This window comes from Athene cunicularia (assembly GCF_003259725.1).
Source record: "Athene cunicularia isolate RWA chromosome 4 unlocalized genomic scaffold, athCun1 chr4_part1, whole genome shotgun sequence".
NCBI lineage: Eukaryota > Metazoa > Chordata > Aves > Strigiformes > Strigidae > Athene > Athene cunicularia.
The window spans coordinates 41958383-41979898 of NW_020799098.1; the positions used below are offsets into that span (position 1 = coordinate 41958383).

At 35.6% G+C, this 21516-nt stretch overlaps 1 long non-coding RNA gene across 1 annotated transcript in view; it reads right to left on the reverse strand.

Annotated features, from left to right (window-relative positions):
• Positions 1–1303: 1303 nt before the first annotated feature.
• The window catches only part of LOC113479371, a 55008-nt gene continuing 34795 nt past the window's right edge, over positions 1304–21516 (reverse strand). Inside the window, exon 6 of the long non-coding RNA XR_003398238.1 lies at positions 1304–2106. This is a non-coding gene — a long non-coding RNA (uncharacterized LOC113479371). The remainder of the gene's footprint in view (positions 2107–21516) is intronic.

The following is a 21516-nucleotide window of genomic DNA, read 5'->3' on the forward strand; positions in this document are numbered from 1 at the left end:
TACAACTGCTACATTAAGCCAAGCAAAACTTTATTCACATATGCTATTAATTTTTGATGTATTAGAAATTGATAAAAACTGCTACATTGTCAATAATATATTGTTACTTAGGATTTCAATTCTATTGATTGAGTGCGATGGGGACATCTACTTTATTTCAGTAAGTGCTGTTTCATAATGGTCATAAATTAAGTTACTGTTATTGTAAGAATTCAGCTTTTCTTGTTTTGCAGAAAACCAAACTGTCATCTTCAAAGCTGTGTAATAGAGTCCTCAAAGATTCACATTAGGCCATAGCTTAATGTACTTGCTAAAAACCTTGATGCACTGGGTGAAAGGGGAAATATCAAAATTTTTTCCAATGTCACCCAATTATTTAAATTAGATTAAACCTGAGAGAATTTTAGGGACTTTGAAAGTATCTAACAAAACCAGTCAACTTGATCGAAGAAAGTAAAAATCATGAAGACTGGATACACATTAGAAGTAAATAAATTTAGCTGTAATTAACCAGGAAAGGACACGTTCATCAGTATGAGCAGTTCCATGAAAACATTTGCTTTAAGAGTGACAAATATCATCTCCCTCTACCTCTTTAGTTGCATTCTTGACTTCATGAAAATTGATGACATTAAACCAGGAATATCTTCATTTTATAGTTCCCACAAAAGAAGTGTGAAAAGCAGGAAAGAATATATTTTCAATCGTAATTGTTATTCCTTTGTCATCATCTATGTCCTACACACTTGCAAAAAATTCAGTAAAAGATCTGAACTACTAGAAGACATTCAGAACTGACGGACAAATAGGCAGACATTACTGGAAACAGATAGTGGTTATAAGAGATTAATATACAGTGAGAAAAATTGTCTCAATAAATACAGACATTCACGTTGCTATGGATGGGCTGGCATACAAAAAAAAAATTGCATTGCAGTTTCTTTGTTTCAAAGGTCAATATCCCTATTGACGCAGAAGGCTTGGACACAACATACACGATCAGTGTGATCAGGTCAATGCCAGTTTATTATGGGATACATAGCAATTTATACCCTAGTACAAAGTAGACGTGCCAGCTTCCAGTTGCTGATAGGTCGAGACTATATGTTCATGTGCCCTTCTAACTTCTGTGATTGGTCTAAGTCCAGTGTCCACACGACTGGTTCCGTGAGGTTGGCATCTTGTTTTTCCTTCTCCCTCAGTCCAAAGTCCTTATCTTTTTGCTGCCTATGAAGTTTCTTTCTACTGCATCTGCAGTTTCTCAGTGCAGCTTGACCTTTGTTATGTCCTTTACCAGAGCCATTCGGTCTGGATTACTCATTAATATGTCTATTGTCTTCTAACCACTCCACACCCTATAGTGGCTGCAGTGGTATATCAGGATGTTCTTCACAAATGACATTTTTTTATTACCTTTATTTATCCTTTTATCCTATTCTATCATTACTATCTTGCCAGCTTCCCTGGCACCTAACACACTGATTATATATGTGCTATGTAAAGAGCTACTGTTTCTATTTAGACTTTAGAAACAGGAGGAATTAAAAAAATAATTAAGAATAGTGATGGGTAAATAATAATTACATAATCTTTATTACATGGAAAAACTCTTAACACCAGGATGAAATAATTTGGTGCTCTTTCTAGCTGCTCTCCTGTCCTAATGTGTAATGGCTTCAGGCTGGTTACTTTAATGTTATGCATTTGCTTCTCCCTGGTGATCTCTGCTTGCGTTGGTTATTGTGACTCTTGTTTCACAACAAAATAAATATTCTTCTCCTCATTCAAGCAGTAAATCCTACTAAACACTCTTGATTCTTGTTTGCTGCCGTTACAAAGCAACCAGTAATGATATTAATGAGGCCAGACAACTGCTCCCAAGAATTAAGATACAGTGATCTGACAGGTCAGACTTTGGGGTGTTTGTAAGGACACTGAATTAGCCAATTCACCCTTTCCTCTCCAGGCTTCTTCGTCCCTGAGGATTTTCCATCTCTTTCCAAGAGTTTTACCTTTGTTGTCATTACAGTGGACTTTGGTCTCCTGCCCTTTAGTCTGTGTGCTAGATGTACACCCTTGTGGAGGCAGAAGCTTGAATTCCTTCTCCTAGGGAGACACAAGTAACATCAATTTAGTTTTTTGTCTAACAACAGACTTTAGAGGATGATAGGTAACTGCAAAATTAAACCTTCAGATTAGATTACATATACCTGAGTAAAATTTATATAATTTGATTTTTAAAAGGTAAATATATGTCCATGCACCCTTATATGTGCACTTACCAAAAATTCCGCTATCGACATCTCTATACACATGGAAACGCTATTTATATTTAATAAAAAATGTTGAATATAGGATTAATTAAAAAAAAAAAACAAAATCAACCTGTTTGGCCTATATACTCAATGTCCTGTACTAATATAAGGGTAAAGAAAAAATATCCCGATTCTGTTGATTAATTTATTATTATGATGGGCTTTTGGGAAGGTACGGGTGAGATTCATATGTTGTAGGAACACTAGGAAATATTTCTTTTTCTGATTCTCTCATGCACCATGAATTTCCCTGTAAGACGGCCTTCCTCATAAAGGCTTCAGTATACCGCATTCTCAAAGGAGTAACAAACTTTCACACCTATTTGCTGAGGTTGCATCTGCAAACTTTCTGTAAAACAAACAGCAGAATAATGGCTATAAGCACTGTGCAGGTGGGAGAAATGTCCTTCCTCAGAGCATTAAATACATGTTTGGTGGCACATCACCTATTCTGACAACAACTGCATGATACCTGTCTAGACTCTGTACCTTGTAATACTCTTTCTCTTCCAAGGGCTTGCATAACTGTTTTGGAGAGAGTTTATGGTTACAGCTATTGCTTCTGTCTTTGGTGGTTCATTCCACATATAAATCACCAGCTGTGCAAAGACATTGTTTCCTAAATTCCTTTCATGCCTAATCTCTTCTCGTCTTTGGTTCATGCCTTCCTGCTTTGATCCTGCATGATCTCACCGAATAACTTGTTGGCAACAACCTTTTTCAGGAATGTCTTTTCAGTACTTTTCAGAGACACATAAACTGAGGTATTTTTCTGTTAAACTCAAATTTATAACATGCAAATTAACTTAATTTTCTTAATCTATGCCCTTGATATTAACATCTCAATTTTCTCTTATTTTTAGTTTCTTCCACATTGCGAAGCATACTTCATGGAAGTCTAAGACTGTGTGTTAGACCTGTTCAGAAAGTTAAGAAGGGCTTCTTCTGTATACTTTACTTCATTTCCCTTATCTACTCATTAATGTTCTTGACTGCATTTGATGGACCCCAACATTTAAGAAACTCAGTGCTGAAATACCGCAAAAACATAAATACTGATTTTGGACCACCTCAGAGCACCATTTTCTGTTTTGTTTTATTTTATTTTTCAATTTACAATCTTTAGCATGAAAATTTATGATTTTGATATTAAATTTTAACTGAAGATATAGTCAAATCACTTCTTAACATGAAGCATTAATTACCATTTTCCTTGTAAGCACGTAATTTTAAAAATTAACTACTCAATCTGTTTCCAATATATCTCCTCCTTTTACTTGGTACAGCACATTTCATTACATATCTCTCCCTATTACTTACTGCTTCTTGCTCTTCATACTGTTTGCATTTTTACTCTGCTTTTCATAATTTTTCCTACTTGTATATTTTTTATTCACTTTCCCATTCTTCATTTTCTTTCATATATTTTTGCTTTCTTATCTACTTTTTAAATGTAGCTAACACCTCTTTTGTTCTCTTCATGTCGTTTTCCATACTGCCATTGTCAATCAGTTTAATCACATCTTACATTAATTTTCTATCAGTCATGAATTATGTACCGGGAATAAATTTCTGCTTTTCCCAGATACTCTGTGAAATACTTTCACATTTTGGGGAAGGGGGAGACAGTACTCCAACAAGAGTACTGATATTTCAGTGTTAGGTTAGCATATGAGAATCAGTTGATATATTTTATCCAGCATTTTTTTTATGTGTGGATCCACATGAGTATTATTGCTACCAATTCATTTTCAGATTTAGGAACACAGTGATAATGATCAGGAAAAGACCATGTTCCACAATCACAAACCGTACGTGTTTGATTAAGAAAACTGATGTCATCAGTATATATTCACATATACTGATCTACAGAAAAAAATGAAAGCTACAAGAGAGCAGGTAAGGTAGTGGTTCTTTGTTTTCCAGAACCCTTCAAAAGCAGGTGTTACTACATAAACATCACAGCGATCTTTTGGGTACTGGACCATACCTCAACTACAAAAGGAAAACAAAACACCAGACACCCTCCTCCCCCAGACTCCATGAAAAAAGTGTTCCAATTCTGTCTGAGCTGAGAAAAAGTTTTCCTCACTGTAGATTTGTTGATCATTTTATCATTGAATGTTAGTGACTGTAGAATTCTTGTATAGTAACTCACCTTTCAAAATTCATGTAGATAGAATCCACATCAAATAAGGATAAAAGCCAGTTTCTAATTTCTTCAGTTAAGTAATAAATGCTTTTAAAAAAATTACAGTATAATATTCACCCTTGTTTATGTTACTCAATTACTTCTCGGTCACTACTGAAAAACACCACCCTTTGAATTTTTATATCTGAATCTGATCTTAATTTTGCAGGGAGCCAAAGGAAATTTTTAAAGTTATTCCTGAACTGTGAATTTCAGCTGCAACCTGGTAACTTGGCTTTTCCTTTGCATTGTAAAAGACTTTTATTAAGAAAAGAATACTTTGTTTATAACTTTAAAAATGTAAGACACCTATAAATATGTGGCAAGTAGAACCAAAAGTCCTTGAGGAACATATATTGAATTGGTCTTATTGTACCAGAGTGGTTTTATTCCTGTTTAGCTTTGTACAAGCTGCAGCTACTAAGCGTTCCTTTGCAACAAACTTCAAGTGTGTCCAAAGGTCAAGAACAATCTTGCTTTTACATGGAAAAAAAGCGAATGACATTTCATTGGTTGTAACTTCAACATTTATGTATCTAGCTTTACTTTTTATATAATTTGTTGACATAGTATTTGTGTACTGAGAACTTTTAGTTTGAAATCACCACTAAGGTTTCCTGCCCTTGACTTGTTTTAAGCAGTGGAGTACAGTATTCCTTAATTTATTTTTTTTTTTTTCCCACATAAAATGACAGCTGCGCTATGCTATATCAGAATGAAGGTACATAAGTTTGGGTTTGGTTTTAATGAAGTGACATGCACAATTTCTGATGAATAGGAGAAAGCTCTGACACTGACCTGTAGTCTAAATCTTTGACTCATAAAATATTACAAGTAATGTATTACAGAGATAGCAGTCCATCATAGTAGTTAATTTGTATTGAAATTAAAAAATTACCATTTTAAAAAAAATAGTTAGAGTTTAAGATTTATATTTACAGTTTAAGATTTAATATTTAAAAAAAAAAGAGAAAAGTTTAAGATTGGCTTTAGCTTGATGGTTAGGCTGATCATGCACATGAGCAGCCCAGATTCGTGCTTGCCTGAACAGAAAGGATGTTTTTTTCCAATATCTTGGAGATGAACAGTGAAAGAATAAGATGTAATTGTTGCAATTTTTGTGTATTTTAACAAAGGAAATTGAAATTAGACATAAGAAAAAATACTTCATGGTGAGAGTGGTTAAGCACTGGGACAACTTGACCAGAGAGGCTGCAGAATCTCCATCACTAGAGGTTTACAAAAATTGACTGGCTGAAGTACTGAACAACGTTTGAAGTTAGTCCTAGATGACTTTAATGGGTCCCTACTAGACTAAATTATTCTATGACTCTCATTCTAACATTCAGAACCATTACACAGATTATAGGAAATCCAAGTTCAAATTTGTGCTCTGTCCAAATTAAAGGAGAGATCTGAATCAGGGGATCCCATATCCCACTGAATGCCAAGTCACAATGTGCTTAAAATCAATTTCTTTGTTTCTTGACCCTTACATTACCAAAGTAATTATCAGTTGAACAACGAACAAAAAAGTTGTTAAAGACATCCCTTAATTAGCTGCTTTCTTCATTTAAATCCTAATAAGCTGAAACTAATTTTCAGTCTGCTTTCTGCAGATTCCTTTTTGAGATACTTAATATCTGCCGATAAAATCAGAGCACCTAAGATGATGCAACAAATGACACCCTGGGTCCAACCCCAACTCACACCAAGTAGCTCCATGAACTTGGCAGCATCTAGTGGTCCACATTTGGTACATCAGGTTCTTATCACAGAATCAGCTAGGTTGGAAAGGACCTTGAAGATCTTCTAGTCCAACCATTAATCTAACGCTGACAGTTCCCGACTACGTCATATCCCGACTCTTAAACACCCAAGTCAAAAACAAGCAAGTCAAAAATATTTACTGTTTGTGATCTCTTAGCAAACACTGTGTATCTTTGTTGTGTGTCATCCAAGTGTCTTTGTGTTTCCTATTAGTCTTTGAACTCATGCTTCATCTTCAGCTGTTACTTAGATATTGTAGCCAAAAAAGATGGTTTGCACGTGAGGAAGATGATGAGAAAATATTTTCTGTAAGCCAAGAAGAAAATTGCCTTGTTCTACACAAAGCAACGACATAAATGAGCTTTTCCTCTTGATTGTTATTTCTTATCTGTTTTCTTCCTTTTCTTCTTCCCTTCCAAATCATCATATGAAAACCAGCATAGAAAATGGGAGCCAAGCTAGACAGTGGCAGATTTTGTAGATACCCTTTGAACAGGTATGAGGAAAGGGATACAACTCAGGAAGACTTCTGGCTTTCTCCCCAACACACAGAACTAGGGCTTGCTGTGTCTACACACATGCAGGCGGGCATGCAGGCCTACCTCTGCACTGCAGAATGCTGTAAACTCTCTAGAGCTCTACTGCTGTAGCATCAAGGTATACCTGAATGCAGTACTTCATGAATTTGACTATGTCAACTTTATAAGAGAGGCCAGTACAAGAGCTAAAACTGAATTTCTAAGCTGTGTGATCCACATCAAATATAGTCAGTATTTCATTACTCAGAGACTGAGGTATCCAAAGAACAGGAAAAATCACATAATGAAAGCACTTGAAATACAAAGAAGATTGTGGTGTGGCACTGCTCAACAGTAAAGGGTTCAATTTTGCTTCAGCTCTTTGCCAGCTCCCTCGGCACAGGCAGGGTCTGTTTACATGCATCCACTCAGAAGATCATTTTTGTGCTCAGTGCTTCAAATTCTGGGGAGCTTCTCAGGTTTGCTAGCAAGTGTGAGAATTAAGTTGGCTTCTGTCCTCTAGGCAGCTGCTCTGGGCTAAGAACACAGTGAAGTACAGTGCAGAAACATCTGAGTGGGGACCAATAAACTCAACAGCACCCAAGTTAACTGCATACCACCATTCGTGTCTCCGCATCATATTTTTTTGATAATTCCATTTTATGGACCTCAAGATAATAAATTTGCAGTGATTATGATTAACTTGGGCCTTTGGGCTTGATTTGCTAAGGTTCTGCACAATGCAGAAGTCATTAATCTTTTTCTGTACCTGAGGTGGCCTGTAGTTGACGGAATACCTTTGTTGCACCACACCTGCCCCAAGAAGCCAAGCTGATCTGAACTGGCTCTGTACTGAGCCAGCTCTGACTCTTCCTATCGAGGGCATGATTAATCCACCTGGATTTGATTATATATGGTTAATCCCTTTGGATAAACCACAGATGATGGGAACTGACTAAGCCTCTAATGCATAAGAAATATTATTATTCATTAACTCTAATAGCAGCTTGTGTGATCTAAAATAGAATGGTCTGTTTTACCAGAAAAATAAACAACTACAAAAATAAAATGGAATTGAGTTTTTATCTCAACTGAGGATTACATTTGGAAGGATTTTAAAAAGTGGATTTTAAAAGATTAATTTAAAATAATCTCTACAGTTTGATGGGATTTTAAATTGTATTAATTTATTTTAAAATGTATTTAAAGTCCTTTAAAAAGTAATTTTCTTTCTTTCTCTCCTTTTGCACGACAACTTACCTTCCAATCTGTATCATACCATTGGCCTAATGTTAGTTGAGAGCTATTTTAATTTTCACTTTAATTAATACTGATTCATAATGTTGTAAGTGCATTAACTTCAGTCTTATACCTAAATAACAGCAAATTATGAGAAAACCCCCAAAGTAACAGATTCAGACCTGAGCCTTGGTGTTTTCTGTTGATGGAATTAGAAATCCATCCTCCAAATATTGGTTTTGTATCGCTATTTACACAGACAGAAGTCAGCAAGAAATCCTTTAAAATAAGTAAAACACTGGGAGAAAGGACATTTCTATTGTTTTAGTATTCCTGTTGTTACTTGAGGAAAACTAATGAAAATGTTTTGAAGGTGATTACCTTCCTTGTAAGGTTAGAAATGTTCACAGAATGCACTTAAAGATGATGATAGTTGGAATACAATGTCGGAAAGAATGTGCTGTGAGTCCTCTAAAGTCATAGTTCTTGAAGTATTCCAAATGTCTTGAGTGCTCCCTGTACTTATGAAGGTGTTCTTTCTGATTCCTACTAAGTTTATAATTTTTTTTTTTTTCCCTCTGATTTCATTATGAAATGAGAGATATGGATCATTGAACAGATATAAACATTCTAAGTAGGTGGAATTTAGGTCTGGGATGAATAATGGTGTGGGGAGAGTTGACTGTTGTGTGGATAGCACAAAGGTATTTACATTGCATTAATTCTGTGTCCTCTGTATGTTATGGAGGTCACTGCAGTTCCAAGTTATTTGTTTAGGGTTCTTTCTTTCTTTCTTTCTTCTTTCTTCTTTCTTTCTTTCTTTCTTTCTTTCTTTCTTTCTTTCTTTCTTTCTTTCTTTCTTTCCTTTCTTTCTTTCTTTCTTTCTTTCTTTTTCTTTCTTTCTTTCTTTCTTTCTTTCTTTCTTTCTTTCTTTCTTTCTTTCTTTCTTTCTAGTAGGAAGAATAAAAATCCCTTTCTGGGTAGTGTCAGAAATGTAATTGGGAAGCAAGCCATTACAAAATTAAATATAATTTTTTCTGGATTAACTCATCTGTGGTGAGAAGAATCAGAAAATGGCTCTCTTCATACAGATTTTTGTTCAGAAAATAAAGGAGTATGTGCACAATTCTTTATGAAAACACACTTGGATGATCCAGAGTATCAGACCTGGCAGAGTAATGAGATATCATATTTTATTCTCCTTACGCGCTTTCCAGCTGAGAAGAGTAACAATACTATACCAAAGTAAGTCCTTAATCAGTCCAAACAAGGTAATGTGAGTCCTAGCCTGCCAGTTTGGGTTTTTTTTTTACTGAAGACCAAGAGAATCGTTCTGTCTTGATGTTTACAATAACTTAAAGGCCAACTAGATTGTTAGCTAGTTTAGATTCCACTCATGTAGGCAGAAAACAGTCTATCCAATTTCAAGGTATTTCAAATACGCTCTCCAGCTTCATGTATTTGTTACACAAATATATGATTTTTTCTAATGCCACCTCTATAAGCAGACATCTCCATGCCATTAATATGATTTTCTGCTCACAGCAGTTATAGTACAATACAGACCCATTGGTTTTAGTGAGCTATTTCAATATTTATGTAAACATCTTAATGGAATGAGAATGGTGCCTAAGGTCTTTTGTTATAAAAGTACAGCAGAAACACAATAGCCCCAGAAACCATTTACTGCAAAGTAACCTCTCATTTTCTTTCTATCTCATGAGCACTTCGTTATTTTCCAGCCATTGAAAGATGATCATGGAGAGAGCAAACTACAGCTGACTGTGCTCAAAACCCTTCCATGCCCTATTGATTGTGTGTGACAGTGGGAGCCCTCTGCCTGGACACTGGATTGCACCTCTTGTGCTGCAGCAGCGTGCCATCCTGCCATTAGGCTAATATGTGGCCATTGGGGGCAGAAATGAGGTGCAGGGCTGTTGAGGCTGATGGCTCTGGCATCCCTGGGGAGTGGGAGCATGATTACCATGGCACCCCCAGTTTCTTCCCACCTGCGAAGCTTGCCCCAGGCTCACTGCTGCCCTCAGGCTCAGAGTGAGGAGGTATGGCACTCCTGGCTCTGGGCCATGAATGACTATTTCACAGTACAAAACCTGAATGGTGGGGACGGTTGATATGGTTTTCAGATATCATCCCATTACTTGGACTTCAGATACTTGGTACTATTTATCATGCTCTCTGTCATTATTAACATCTTACCGTCTCCTGCTAAAAATCCTAAGCCACCGCTGAAGATTCTTAGGTTCTCAGTACTTTTTATCCTTTCGTTCATTTTTTTCCATGCCTTCTCAATTTTTCTATGCTTTAGGATATTTAATTGCTCTTAATTTTAATATTTTTTTCTTTTCAATTCACAATGTATGGATACTATATTTCTAACCACTGTGGTTCATTACTTTGTTACCGAACCAGAAGAGCTGGTTATCTTTTCTTGGTTATGCAACTATGACTGATAAGATTAGCCACCTAAATATCCCAAGCTAAATAGCTTGTATTCCGCTTCACACACACATTTTTCTATTTACATTGCCCCTTCCCATGGATTTTGCTTCCAGCCTTCTCTAGCCTTGAGGAAGCAAATGTTTTTTATGTAACTATATGAAAGTGTTGTCTGTTTCTTTGCAATGATTACAATTCATGATTCCTGGTCTTGTGGCAAACACTTATCCTTGGACTAACCAGTGGTTATCTTTACCTTGTAGAAGGGAGTGATAAAGAAATATCCCATGCTGCATACAATATCTCTTTGTTGGACATTAACTCATAAAATTTTACTTCAGCCTATGTGAGATGCCCACCAATGTCTCATAATTGTCCCCACATGTGAAACTTTCCACGTATTTTGACTGCCTTTGATATTAACTCTCTCTCCAGTTTGAATCTGGTTAATGCAAAAGGGCACAGCTATGCCAGTTCTCCTCCTGCTCATTACTGGTTAGCACACTGACCGTGCATGTTAGAGATTGAGATTAAGCAGTTCAGATTTCTTAGAACATGCAGATAATGGATATCCATCTCTCTCATCCCTTCCCCTTGCACCATGTATGTGTTCACTGCTTTTGCCCATTCTCCATCCAAACAGTGATTTTAGCCATCACATGACTTGACCTATGGACTTCCATGGGGTGTCATTATACCAAGGGGAATTTTAAGCTCTGCTCTAGGTAGTGACTCATCACAAAGTCATATAAGCAGCTTGCTTTCTGAAATTTCTTCTATTTTATTTGAAAGGGAATGTGTTGATGCTTCTCTGTTATGCTAGGCTATAGAGCATGTTTCTATGCTCTATGTGCAACAAACACCTGCTAGAGGTGTTAGGATTTTAGTTGGTTATGACATAATTGCACTTGTGGACTAAAGCTTCAGTTTATTGCTGCCATTTATTCAGAGGTGGGTTCACTGGAAGGAGGAAGAATTTTCAGTAAGTACATTTTGGTGCCTTCCACCCTCCCTTCAGAAGTAACTCAAGCACTTGCACCATATAATGCAACTGTGGTCCTGCAAACTTCTCTGTGTAAACGACTCTGTACCAGACTTTGTGACCCCTGGTACATGGTATTTAAAGATTTTCAAAACATGTGCCTGTATTTGAAGGCCTCTGGGAGCACAGGTAATCTGAAGCCCAGAGCTAGGAGTTTATTAGCAATGTTATTTCCATGTCAATTAAAAGAAGTAGAGCAAAATAAAACTGAGGTAACTAAACAAATAGTAGCTACCCGAAGAACAAGTATTCAGTAAAAAATTCATTGCTTATGAGAGATTGAATCTCTTCCATCTACTCCTAAAATTTTGTGTGATTTGGCACAGTTTATAAAAAAGGTTAGTAATTGTCTTGTGTGCTCTTGAAGACTACACTACTGCAGGTTTCAGTGTGGGTCAGAATAGGTTTTTAGGACTTTATAGGGATGTCCATGGTATAAGATGGTAATATTGGTACAATATATTCCAAACCAACATGCAGTAATATATTTGCCAATTGCTTTGGTGTTGCAATAGGAGAGTTTTTACAACCTAGTTTCATCTTTCTCTTAATTTCCCTATCATAAGGAATTTAGTGATGTATTTTCTTATGAAAGCACTAATTAAATTGTCAAACTTTTATATTTGAATTGAAATATTACTGTGAGTGTTTAATGGCAGAGGAAAATGCTGAATTTTATTAATCGGGGTTAATGATTTATGACACTGCACACTGAGTTTCTTGTGTTTTCTGTTTTAGATTAAATCAAATACACACAAGAAATCTATTGCATGAGAAAACTAAATGTCCTTATAGCAGTGTTTAATTATTTCCTGACTTATGAAATAAGAAATGGTAGATATGATACATACATAAAACCATGGTGGGAGTAGTTGCTTGAGAAATTTTGTCAAAGAAGTAAATTTTAGGTTTACTTAATGGACATATACAAATCATATTATAATGTAAAGAAAACAATGTCAAGACAATTTCCCTTGAAACTGCTTTTCACCTACCGACTGGGATTCTGAAACAAACTGTGAGAAATAATTGAGGTCTGTCTCTAAAATTTCATTTACAATACAAAAAGTGGTCTGTTCATGAGAGTGGATAGGTGTTTTGATACTGCCCTAACAGACCAGATTCGTGTTTTAATTTAAGAAAACCCTCAGCAATTCCATTCAGTATAGCTATGAGGAGATCAATCATTTGGTTTTCCTTCCTGTAGTGATAGCATTGCCATAACATTATGTTAGACAATGTTGAGGCTTTTGCAATGGTTAAAAAATGGTGAGTCCATTAGTGAGTGTTACAGTTCTGAATGAATAAACATATGCAAAAATTTGTGTATTCTCTAAAGGAAGACTTGCAAGGCACAAATGAGAAAATAGTATTTGGTACTGATATCCTCTTGCAAGTCTCTAGTAAGAGGAAACTGTAAAGCAGCTTTGAGATACTAGATTTGAAACATGCAGATGCTACAAATATAAGAATAACGATAATAATGGAAAGATATGACTTTTTGGGTTGTGAGAACTCAGGAGTGCAAGATAACACGGGCCATCTAAAAGACCTCATTGCAAAAGGGGATGAAATAAATGTTTAAAATTAATCCGAGTTACATTCTTTAATCTTCTGTTGTATTTACTTTCTAGAAAGATTTAGAAAAATTAAGTAATATATGGACAAACAGTAATTTTAAAAGGGATGGATGAAGAATAAATTAAACCTTCATGATGTGCATTCTGGTTTGATTAAAGGAAGTTTTTCTGATCAAACTTGTGACAATGGTGCAGCTGAGTATCTGAAAAGTTCAGGTTAACATAAATGAAGATTTGATTAAATGGTTGTTGCTAAAATTAAGTCTTTAACTCAGTTTTCTTTAGTACTCTAAATATTTACATCTAGTGAAGTGTTTTTCTTGATAACAACATAAGTCCAAATACGTAAATCACACATAGTGCTGAAATCCATCACAATTCTGCCAGTATTAGACCATGAGATTAAAAGATCTGGCCCATAATAACTGTAGCAAAGACAAAATGCTGTGTAGTTGTCTTGGAGGATGAAGAGATTTTCATTTTCATCAGTGATTAAGGAATCTTTCAATAGTAGGTGTAAATGTATATATAAAAAAAAGCAATGGTGTGATATGAATCCCATGCGAGAGCAGTTCTTCCCCAATGCCAAACATTGCAGGCCTACAGCCCTTTTTACAGTTGAGCTTTTTTCAAAATAATATCTTGATCGTGAAACAGACAATTGAGTTCACTAACTTTCTTATTAAACTTAGTTTGATAGGTTCAAACTGCAGCAAATCATAAACCAATCTTCATTTGTTTTAAATTATTCAAAAGGAAATGAGACCCAGTAGATTGCTCCTGTCTTCTGAGTCTGGCATAAAAGCGATGAAAAACCACTGTTTAGTTCAAAATGGTACTGAAACTGATTTACACTATCAAATAAAGTGTGCTTCTCATTTATTGTTGCTTAGATATTAACGTATATTATGAACACAGCTCAGTTTATATCTGCATGGATACACTCCAACAAAACAGGCATTTCTGTAAAGCTGTCAGGAAAACAAACCTGTTACCACATAAAAACACATACAACACTCTGAATGTTTTATTTTAATGAATTTATTGTGCTGTGCTTATCCCGGGCTGTGAGGCAGATGACAGTGATCTACAACTAGCAGAGCAGTAGCCCTGATAGGATGATGAAGGACCATTTCTTCTCATTATGCCAGCAGAGCTTCTTTTCATCTCTTCTCTTATTGTCTATTTATTGTTTGCCCTTGGCATCATCAGTCACCAGGCAGTACAGTTTACAAACACTGTTTTGGCTGGCAGAAAATAAATTGTTCAGCCAATGATGTGAAATCTATCAAATTCCTACTAAGCTGCATCTTGAAACCCCTATTCAAGCTCCTGTCTGAGGCTGATCCATAGTTTAGATAATGTTTTACTTCTAAGAGATAGATTCTTTCCCTTCTCACTCGTTACTCAGAGCAAGATGCATTTCCCTTAATCTTTCTGGAGGCAAAGGCTGACCAATTTCCAAGAGCTGCAGAGACTAAATCATTCATGTCTGGACCTTTTTGTCTTTTTTTACAAAACCCATATAGACAGATTTATGGAGGGATAGTAGAGAAATATTTGTCATTCTGGGGAACCAAATATGAATAACACCAAACATGGTAAAAAGTGGCTGAAGTTAATTGTTGAAAAGAAAACATATAAACTAGAAAGGTGACAGTGACAGGTCTAAAACCAGAAACAAACAATGTATCATGTTTATCTTCTTGGATGTAAAAGAAATATAAAATATAAAGCCATGTTTGTTTAAATGGCTTGGTGTAATCCACAAGCAAATCAGTTGGCTGCAAATGACTAAAGCTGCTGAATGGGGAATTAGGTACTTGTATATTTAATCTAAAAAGAAAAAATCTGTATTACAAATCTGAGCAAAAGAAAAAGTATGCTCTCTGGTACAGCTTTCTTAAATAATCAAGCTAGCTGACAGAGTTGATATGACCATAATGTGACTAGTGACAGATTAGAATGGAGGGGTAAGGAAGAGGATTTGCAGAGTATGAAGACTGAAAGGGGAGTTTTTCAATGCCACACATAGATGCATTTTAAACTGTTGGGACAAAGTCTTGAAAAATACCTAGTAACCATCATTACTGAGAACTATGGGATCGAAGGCTGAGAGAAAATATAATTTGCTCTGTCAATCCACTACATCTGTATCTTAATATGCATTTGAACAATTTGAAATATGATGAATATTAGCTTGGCCTTTTTCTTTTTTAATGTAGCCCTCATAAGATGATGAACCTGAAGATACTGCTAGGTCTGAGTTTGGAGATAAGTATAAAAGGAAAGCATTTTTTCAGTGTTCTCACCTGTTCTACACTCCTTTTAACTGGATTTACTGTTCATAGCCCACACGGTGGTGATAGGAAGGATTAAAATCTTTTCCACAATTAAGCCAAGAAATGAAATGAATATTTTTCAAGAGTTTTGCTTTGCACAAATTTCTTGTAGGTGTCAATAATTATTTGTCATTGATAACTGGAAATAAAAATGGGCATAAAGTAGCCAAAGGTAATAGTTTCAAGCCTCAGAGTGGTATTTCTTAAATTTGTAGTAGATTATGTGTGTATATCCCATGTTCCTTTGCTTTACCTCTCTGCACTAAAAATGCCAGTATTGCAAGATGTCCTAAAGGCTAGGGTGATAGGCCCCACAGACCATTTTTGTCTGCATCACACTGTTCAGCTCAATCTTTGTGACATGCAGTGAGTCATGCCTGTACAGAATTGAGTATCTTAAACTAATCTAAACCAAACTACTTCAGTCTGCAGAAGACTAAGCTTTGTGGTGCTGCAGGTTCAGCACAGGAGACTGCAATGCTGTCAGTTCCAGAGCCCTGGAAAGACAGGTCAGAAGGGAGATTTTTCCCATCCTGCTGTGGGTCACATGGTTCCTACCTGTCTGAAGTGGGGAAAAAGCAAAATAAACTCCCTGATCTGAAATCTGGCATTCATCTTGATTCCCAATCTTGTGATCAAGTCACAGTAGCCAAGTGTCTAAGAATATGCACGTCTCAGGACCAGTCCCACAAGTCTGGGCTGTCTAGAAGCTTCAGAACCGCTGTTGATTCAGATGAGGTACAGGCATCCCCACTCCACCTACTTCATCTGGTTAACTTTTCAGAAATGCGTCAGCAACCAACAATTTCAGTCGGCTCTGTCTTTCTGGTACAACAATCATTTGCAGAAGGAAAGACTTGACAGATAGTCTACCCCTCAGAATGGTAAAATTCAGGATAAGAAAATGTTTACTGTAAAAATTTTATGGGGTTCTGTAGTCCTTTTAAAGTAACAAAGTAGCAAAATATGTTTCAGTCTTGGTAAATTTGATTAATATAAATGAATGAATTTATAATATCTCTTTATTTTTTTGTTTTAGACAGTTTCAGCTGTCAAAGATCTAGCTATCAAACAGTCTAAAGTATTTGTTTTAACAAATGAATTTGTGCTTTGTCAGTCTCCTCAGGCAGTGAAGTTGGTGGATTTTTAAACTACTGCTTGGATACTTAGAAGACTCTGCTGATGTCCATTCAATCTGCTTTTTATCTTTCTGTGAGTAATTTTTATTGGAGGTTTTTTTTTTTTTTCTCGTTTCTGAGGAAATTATATAGCTACTTTATGGTTTTCTGTGTACTTCAACTCTTCCAAGATCACTAATTCTGCAGATGAATTCTTTTCTGGAAATATTTGAAATTTATCCTGTGAATACAGGGCTGGAAGAGAGCACCCATGTCACCAAGTCCAGCAATCAGCCTAATCAAAGTTGTTGATGCTGAGTGCAGCACACTCATTCTATTACACAGGAGTAGAAGCTCCTAAAAAACAATGTAACACCACAGCTACTAAAAAATAGACATTGTAAATCTGCAGGTTTGCATAATGTGTTGTGTACAGTTCGTAAAAACAAATGACCATAGATAATAAAGAACTGTTGTTAATTTTTGACAGGAAAAAAATCCACTAGGTAGACATCATTCTGATATTTGCTATCAGTGAATGTTTAATATTGAAATTTACAAAATGTTTTAAATAATTCTATGCACAATTAAGTTCATCTAAATCCTTCTTTATTTTAAAATGTATATTCTTTTTAAAACCTTTTAAAAGTTTTTTTCCCCTCAAAAACTTGTCCCTCAACTGCTCATTTTCAAGAATGTTCTATGTATCTATAGATTTGCAAAGAATACAGGCATTCACCTATATGAACTTCTAATATGCATAGGAGACATAAAGGTACTTCCATTGGAATCTGGAAATTTTACTTTATTTGTTTTAGGATTAGGAGCAATATTTTTCATAAACAGATTCTCTAAGGAAATAACTGATTTTTACAGGGCTTCACCTGTTTCTTTTTTGACAGTGGGCATAAGTGGCAGTTCTGCAGAAGACCCAGATGCGTGCAACCATCAGATAGATGTCACTGAAAAATCTTTTGGCTGTTTTCACAGGAAGCCTTGCTATGGCCAGCATTCATTATGACATTTTGTGGAGCAGCTGTGGTGTTGCTGGGTTCCTTTGAATTGAAGAGGCAGTCTGAGTCAATGTCTTCCTTCCTTTTGCAGGGGGATTCTTTTCTGGATTCCTTTGATCATTTTTTCCCCATCAAATTCCTTTATCAAATGAATGAGTTTCTGTGCTCAGCGACCTCCTAAAGGTAATTCATATTACATTGGAACACATATTGGAGTCTTGACACAATTATGATTTCAGCCATATTTAAATCTTGTAGAGGCAAGAAGGAAGGTTATTTTTCTCCTTTTATGAGTAAAGATTAGGTGGGGAAAAAATTATTATCTTCAGGATCTGAATTACTAGATGCTAATTCTCAGAAGCATAAGTCCCTTACAAATAAAAAACCTGCGGTCTCATTTGTCCAAAGATTTTATTCTGCTTGAGATGTAACAAAAATATTTAGATCTAAAGACCTTGCAACATCCATGATGCCTAACTACCAGTGTTCAGTCATATCTTTCCTAATGGATGTAAGATGCCACCCTTAATGTTAACGTGAAAGTATGATTTGGCAGCAGTCTAAATGGTGCTAATGGCTGCAGAGGCTGCAAAATCATGGAGTACTGTAGTATCTGTAATTTTTAAGGGGACCACATTTTAAGCTGCTGTGAGTATGGAAACAGCTGAAACTGCTTTAGACTCTCTGTATGATAGTATTTATTGCCCTACCGTTCAGCATCTGTTTTTCACGCAACATATCCCTGTATCTGCAGCAAAAAAATCAGTATTACAACTTCAGGTATAACTTTCTGGCTAAACTTACATAAAATGTCCCACACTTACTTCTAGCACTTGTTAAATTTTAGCAATATTGAAGATATTGATAATAGGATGTAACTAATATTATTGAGCATATTGAGTTTCAGAAATTAATCCCAAACCACTAGGAAGGCCTGCAGACTCCTGCGTCAACTCAGTGGTTTCACATGCAGACTGAGAGTGGGTAAGAAACTGCTAATTATTTTCAGACACCAGGCAAAACTGCTCTAGGAAATAATAACTGCACATATAGAATCATATGTATAACTGTTTTCCTCTAATGACAGTATTTCTAAGTAATGTGATTAATAATCTAGAACCAAATTATACTTTTTCTCCATTTTAACCCTAGATTGAGAGTTTCCTGAGTACATCTATATGTACAACATCAGTCTGTGAAGCTTTTTTTACTTAATATTGAATCTTCTAACAGACTTTTTTTTTCCTAATCATGATTAAAATTTAGATATTATTCAGTTTCTAATCACCACTAGAATCACTGTTAAAGACTCTTTGCATGTATCAAACATTCCAGCATGACATTTGAAACAGTAGTTTCAAATCCACACAAGCTTTGGAAGTTTCTTTCTCCCTTTTTTATTCCTTCCTCATATGAAACAGATACCTTTTAAAGATTCACAGTTTCCAGGAGTCTAATATTTTTCACATCTTTCTATCACTGTCTGAAAACTATGCAGCTCTTCCTCTTAGGGAGCCACTGTAGAATATTTAAACTAGTAGTTATAAACCTGAATATTAAAAAAAAAAAAAAAGAAGGAAGGTCATCATTGTGCTTTTCTGATGATCTGCTTCTTCTTACAAGTGTCTCTTTATGGTCTGTTGCATTTCTGGAAAGTTCAAGCTGGGTTGAAACGCCTTCCACGTTTTTCATTTGCCCCTTTTATTTTACAGTGCTATTATTCTATTTCCAGTCTTCTGTCACCAACCTGGTCTAATGTCATATTCTTATGGCATGATGGACAACAATAAATCTTAATTCATAATCATAGTAAGTCTATCAAGTAACAGGTGAATGACCAAAATTTATGGAAAAGATCATGTGAAGAGATGAATGTTTCTTGGTGTTACACTGCTCATCAGTGAACACTCAGTTTGATCTTACACACCACCATCTCTGAATGTGACATTTCCATCCGGTCAAATCCTATTTGAATGATATAGTTGCAAAATCGAGTTGTTTCCATTTTTTAATCCAACATAGGTCAAAAAATTAAAAGACTGCAAATGAAAAAAATTCCTTCACAAAAACTATATTCCTTCAGAATATATATTAGAAATAAATAAATCTTTGTTTTATCCATTTTTCATACTAAGTTCTTCTATTTGTACTTTAGTTATTTTGTCTTATATTGCTTTCTTTAGCAATGCTGTATTTTTATGTGTGTGGAGATACATATTCTTATCTAAAAATAACAGTGGACTCTTCCTTGGATCTGCTTTACTCTCTTCCCTTAAGGTTTTGAACATTCAGCATGGATTTTTGTTAGATCTTGTTTCCAAAGTCAATAAGAAATGTTTTGTAAAAATGCATTTCATGTTGTAAATTTTATGCTAAATTTTATGATTTACATGCTGTATTGTGTTGGGGAAAAAGATGAATTAATATGAATAATAGTTCCTCTCATCCATCATCCATAAATAAAATAAAATAAAATAAAATAAAATAAAATAAAATAAAATAAAATAAAATAAAAAGGGAGCTTCAAATATAAATGCCTCAGGTGTATCTTTTAATTACCTTTTCTAAGCAAGGAAATTAACATCATAATATCATCATTATGGTAACATTTGACTGTCTCTTCCCTGAGTACTTGATCTCTTACTTCCTAAGAGTTCTGGTATCCCTGTGGCAGCTGGGGTCACACAGATGGGGAACAGCCCTACCAGACCTATACAGACTGTTAACACAGAGTAGCTTTTTCCCATGGAAAAACTGACACTTGCTCTGGAGCGAATTTACTATACCCTTCACTTTTAAATTGAACTGTCAGCAGGCACCATACTTAACAATTCTACTTTATATGCTATTCATTAGATGTCCCCTAATAAATGACTGAGAAGCCAAATCTGAAAGATTTCATCAGTGATATGTCAAAATGCAGCATGATTAACTCTCAAAACTTAGAAGTTACTGTCACGAGGGTTGTCAGTTTGAGTTCATTTGTTTGTTTTACTTGGTTTAGCCGGCAAAACCTATCTTTGTTTAAAATCATGCCCCTGGGACTATCTCCCTGGTTCATTCTGGCTTCAGAATGGCTTTCTAGTCAATGCTGGAATCAAATACTTCACTTTGAATAGACAGAGGAGCAGATAGAAAAGTCTTCTGGGAAAGCCACCAGTTTTCCTCCTTATTCTAGTACCATCCCCTAGTCTGCAGAGGCATATGATTTATCTTTTATTTTCTATCACTCATGCAGATTCATTTCCGAAGCTAGAGAAGACTTAGATATGACACAAGATTGCCTTCTGGCTTCAAACCTTATTGGAATCTAAGATTTTACACTAATTCAAGTAACTTTGATTCAAGCCTTTGTGCATGATGCTTTGTGAGTGTGGTTTTTAGAGTTTAAGATGTTCTGCTGTATGAGGCAAAAATTGTGATAATTTCTATGTATTATGGAAGGATGCAAAACTTGTGCTGTGGCACCCTTACAACCTTTTTCAAGAGGTCTAAGTGAACTGCTCTGGAGAGATACAGAGTGCAGAGTCCAAGCAGAAGCCAGAGAGAAAACTAACAGGCAGTAGGGTTGATTCTGAGTCTACTATGTGGAATTGTTTTCTAATCTTCCTTTATTATGGGTGTTATCTGTTATAAACATATACAGTCATACCTACTGCAGCATCAGTGTATGCTGTATTGCCCAATTATGGACATAACCTGTACAAGCCACACAGCACTTACCTGCTCTCGGATGGAACAAGGAGGCCAAAATGGAATTAAGCACTTATGCACTTCCTCATCCTACCTTTGGCTGACAAAAATACATCAGTGGGAGACTAAGTCTAAGGTATTAAGTGCTCAGCAGAAGGAGGACTTAACATGTCTTTAAACCAGTTAAAACATAATAATCTTTGTTAGTGTTATTAGATTTTCTTCCATACTGTGTACC